The sequence below is a fragment of the Physeter macrocephalus genome, chromosome 7, assembly GCF_002837175.3.
Source record: "Physeter macrocephalus isolate SW-GA chromosome 7, ASM283717v5, whole genome shotgun sequence".
NCBI lineage: Eukaryota > Metazoa > Chordata > Mammalia > Artiodactyla > Physeteridae > Physeter > Physeter macrocephalus.
Window position 1 is genome coordinate 16,836,756 of NC_041220.1, and position 5,413 is coordinate 16,842,168.

At 36.7% G+C, this 5,413-nt stretch overlaps 1 pseudogene; it reads left to right on the forward strand.

Annotated features, from left to right (window-relative positions):
• The first annotated feature begins 2,354 nt into the window (after positions 1–2,354).
• Positions 2,355–5,097, forward strand: LOC102987566 (AP-3 complex subunit sigma-1-like; annotated as a pseudogene).
• Positions 5,098–5,413: the final 316 nt, after the last annotated feature.

Consider the following 5,413-nt stretch of genomic DNA (forward strand, 5'->3'; position numbering starts at 1 on the left):
CTAGGGTCCTTTCTCTCTCTCTTCTCCTTCTGGGACCCCTATAATGCAAATGTTGTTGCATTTAATGTTGTCCCAGAGGTCTCTTTGGCTGTCTTCATTTCTTTATTTCTTTATTCTGTTCCACAGCAGTGAATTCCACCATTCTGTCTTCCAGGTCTCTTATCCATTCTTTTGCCTCAGTTATTCTGCTGTTAATTCCCTCTAGTGTATTTTTTCATTTCAGTTATTGTGTTGTTCATCTCTGTTTGTTCTTTAATTCTTCTAGATCTTTGTTAAACATTTCTTGCATCTTCTCAACCTTTGCCTCCATTCTTTTTCCGAGGTCCTAGATCATCTTCACTATCATTATTCTAAATTCTTTTTCTGGAAGATTGCCCATCTCCACTTTATATAGTTGTATTTCTGGAGTTTTATCTTGTTCCTTCCTCTGGTACATAGCCTTCTGCCTTTTCATCTTGTTTGTCTTTCTGTGAATGTGGTTTTTGTTCCACAAGTTGCAGGATTGTAGTTCTTCTTGCTTCTGCTGTCTGCCCTCTGGTGGATGAGGCTATCTAAGAGGTTGTGCAAGTTTCCTCATGGGAGGGACTGGTGGTGGGTAGAGCTGACTGTTGCTTTGGTGGGCAGAGCTCAGTAAAATTTTAATTCTCTTGACTGCTGGTGGGTGGGGCTGGGTTCCCTCCCTGTTGGTTGTTTGGCCTGAGGCAACCCAACACTGGAGCCTACCTGGGCTCTTTGGTGGGGTAAACGGCAGACTCTGGGAGGGCTCATGCCAAGGAGTACTTCCCAGAACTTCTGCTGCCAGTGTCCTTGTCCCCACGGTGAGATACAGCCACACACCCCCCACCCCTGCCTCTACAGGAGACCCTCCAACAGTAGCAGTTATGTCTGGTTCAGTCGCCCCTGGGGTCACTGATCCTTCCCCTGGGTCCCGATGCGAACACTACTTTGTGTGTTCCCTCCAAGAGTGGAGTCTCTGTTTCCCCCAGTCCTGTTGAAGTCCTGCAGTCAATTCCCACTGGGCTTCAAAGTCTGATTCTCTAGGAATTCCTCCTCCTGTTGCCGGACCCCCAGGTTGGGAAGCCTGACGTGGGGCTCAGAACCTTCACTCCAGTGGGTGGACTTCTGTGGTATAAGTGTCCTCCAGTCTGTGAGTCACCCACCCAGCAGTTATGGGATTTGATTTTACTGTGATTGCGCCCCTCCTACCATCTCATTGTGGCTTCTCCTTTGTCTTTGGATGTGGGGTATCTTTTTTGGTGAGTTCCAGTGTCTTCCTGTAGATGATTGTCCAGCAGCTAGTTGTGATTCTGGTGTTCTCACAAGAGGGAGTGAGAGCACGTCCTTCTACTACAGCATCTTGGTTCAGGGCCTCAGCAATTCCTTTTTGATAGGACAAAAAAGTTGTGGGGTGAGTAGATAAAAAAAAAGCCAAGTGTTTTTCCCTTTGAGAATATTTGTGAGTCATTCCTGAAACTTTCATTTTATTATGTTAATTTTGGAATCTCCTTAGGCAATTTTAAAGTAATTCAGTTATTTTTCATGGCATGTAATACAGTGAAATAATTAATTATGATAGTACTAAAGACTGTCATACCAAATTCATTTTAATACAATGTGTAATACTATTTATAATATATAGATAAGTGGTAAACAAATATTTAATAACTTTAAATTAATTATTCAAGAAAAAACTTAATTATCAAAGGTGAATTTTGAAATTATATCTCAGGATCAATTTTGGGCACTGAGTTAATACTAAAATTATAGATTGTGTATTGACTTAGGAAGAGACAGAATGCCTGGATTTGAATCCCAGTGGGCATATATCTCTATCACAGGCTTCCTACTGTTGGGCAAGTTGCTTAACCCTTTCAGTTGAATTTCCTCAGTTGGGTCATAGGAGTAAAAGCATCAAGTATATCATATAATGTTTTAAGAACTAAACGTACAAAGAGCTTATAATAGTGCCTGGAACAGGTACAGATTCAATAAATATTGTCAATATTGTGTTGCACACACACATTAATCATGTACTCTTAAAATATTTAAAACATATAGAGGAATATCTTTATGACTTTGAGGTAGGAAAAGATTTCTTAGTTACAAAACTTAAAAAAATAATATCCATTAAGAAAAAAAAGACACTTTCATTACATGATGATTTAAAAGTTCTATATATAAAATTAAATAAGTGACTAATTAGGAAGATGTAGTATTTATTTTTATATCACATATATGTACATATGTATATATGACTGAAAAAAATTAGTATGTGAAAAGTGTTCAAGGGGTGCAGGAGGGGGCAGGTGGGGAAGGATCGCTAGCAAGATCCTGAGGCGAGGCTCGCGAATCCGCCCCCGTCCTAGCCCCAGCTCCCACCCGGTTGGCCGGGCTCAGCCATGATCAAGGCAATCCTCATCTTTAACAACCACGGGAAGCCGCGGCTCTCCAAGTTCTACCAGCCCTACAGTGAAGATACACAACAGCAAATCATCAGGGAGACATTCCATTTGGTACCTAAGAGAGATGAAAATGTTGTAATTTCCTAGAAGGAGGATCATTAATTGGAGGATCTGACAACAAACTGATTTATAGACATTATGCAATGTTATATTTTGTCTTCTGTGAGAATACTTCAGAAAGTGAACTTGTCATTTTAGATCTAATTCAATTATTTGTGGAAACATTAGACAAGTGTTTTGAAAACGTCTGTGAACTGGATTTAATTTTCCACGTAGACAATGTTCAAAATATCTTTGCAGAAATGGTGATGGGGAGAATGGTACTGGAGACGAACATGAATGAGATTGTTACACAAATTGATGCACAAACTACACTGGAGAAATCTGCGGCTGGCTTAGCAGGAGCTCCAGCCTGTGCTGTATCAGCTGTAAAGAATATGAATCTTCCTGAGATCCCAAGAAATATAAACATTGGTGACATCAGTATAAAGTGCCAAACCTTTCCTCTTTTAAATAAAAAATTTAAAAGGCCACTCCCAGGTAAAATCTGGGGGAAAAGTCATCTAAGTTTACCATGCAGTTGTTTACCAAAAATAGAGGAGAGTCTTAACTTTTGCTCTTGGATTTAAGTCAAGGTACTGTATAGAAGTTATGTAAAATCAGTATGGAAGTTCATTGTTGCTTTTCGTGCTCAGTGATTTTGAAGAAATTGAGTAGTTACAGTGTGAATTTTTTTAAATTTTCTAAACTGCATTCCTATGGCCACCTAAGGCATGCCTCTATGTATTGGCTACTACAGTATTTTGAAAAGTGTTTGAGACATTTCTTTAAATTATATACAACCCAAAATGTTGGTGTTTTGTATGGATCACAAGTACAGCATTCCTAATTCTTTCTTTTATTTGTCACAATTGTTATTTAAAGAATGAAGTATGCACTGCATGAAAACATTATGACCTTTTTCTCTTAGTTTAAATAAACTCTGAGCTAACTGGACTTTAAAAAAAAAAAGTGTTCATGCCAATCAATTTAAGATAAAGTTCAACAGAAAAATACACCAAAGAATTAGAATAACAATTCATAAAAAGGAAAACCTGAATAACAATAAAAAATATGAAAAGATGATCCACCTCATTACAGAAGCTCAGAATCAGGCAAATGAAAATTAAAATGAGATAATATAGTACTTCATACACATCAGATTGAAAAAATTAAGACAGACTCTACCAAGTGAGGGTGTGGAAATCAAATAACTCTCCTATATAGTGGTGAAATATAAATTGACAAAACTGTGAAATGTACCATACTACATAGCAATTCTACCACCAGCCTTATTCTAAAGTGCTCACGGAGAGAAATATATGAGTATTGATTACAGTTTTGTTTGTAATTAGGAATACTCGGAAAAACTTTATATATCCACTAATAAGACAAGGGATAAATAAATTGAGGGATATTAAGTCACTGTATTACACTGGAGTTAAAATGAATGAGTTAAAGATATATGCCAAAAAGGTATCGTTTATATAAAATAAAAACCCAATCAATAATGTTGTATATCATTTATGAATGTGCAAGTATGTGATACACATATATGAGAATAATGATACAAATTAAGAAAACTGTTATGTCTACGGGGGGAGGTGAAGAACTTATTTAAAAAGTATTCCATAGGTGGCTTTAGTGTCCTTGCTTATAGCTTTACAATCCCTGGTCTGGGAAGATCCCACATGCCGCAGAGCAGCTAAGCCCGTGCGCCACAACAACTGAGCCTGCTCTCTAGAGCGTGCGAGTCACAACTACTGAGCCAGCGTGCTGCAACTACTGAAGCCCGCACTCCTAGAGCCCGTGCTCCACAACAAGAGAAGCCACTGCAACAAGAAGCCTGCGCACCACAATGAAGAGTAGGCCCCGCTCGCCGCAACTAGAGAAGGCCCGTGTGCAGCAACAAAGATCCAACACAGCCAAAATATATATATGACGAAAATTATATATATATTTGATATAGCTTAAAATTTATTATTATTATACAGGTTTTTTTATTAGGTTTTCCTTGGTTCTCATGTTTAAAATCTTTCATAACAAAAATCAATTTAAAATACAATAAGTTTTTCTACTTGTGTTACAACATTAGAAAGAGGCAGAAGTGCCTTAAAAATTGGATTATTAGATTTTGTGCATTTTATTTTAAATTTCCATCAAATTATTGTGTGTGCTTGTATGTTTCATTTTTACTTTTTAAAAAAAATTCTGCTATATTGACGAATAAAATTGTAAGATGTTTAAAGTGTCCATCATGGTGATTTGTTATATGTACACATTGTATAAGGATGCCCCCCCTTCTGGTTAACTGACATATTCATCATCTCACATATTTATTTATTATTATTTTTTAAATTTGTATTATTGTGTTTTTGGTGAGAACAGTTAGCAAATTTCTTAGCAAATTTCAATTATATAATATAAAGTTGACAGTTATAATCATCATGTTATTCATTAGACACTCAGACTTCATTCATTTTACAGCTGATTTGTACACTTTTACCAATTTATCCCCATTTCCCCTACTCCCAGCCCCTGGCAACTATTTTTCTATTATGTTTCTATGCGTTTGACCTTTTTTTTTTTAGATTAAACATATAAGTGATGCCATGGAGTACTTATTCTTCTCTGTCTTATTTCACAAAGCATAATGTTCTCAAATTCCATTCACGTTGTCTCAAATGGCAAAGTTTCCTCTTTCTCATGGCTGAATAATATTTCATTGTGTGTGTGAATATATACATATAGTGATATTGTGAATATATAGTGAATATATTGTGATATGTCATATATATATATATCACATCTTCTTTATCCATTCAACTGTTGACAAACACTTTGGTTGTTTCCATATCTTAGCTAATGTGAATAATGGTATAATGAACATGGGAGTGCAGATATATCTTAGA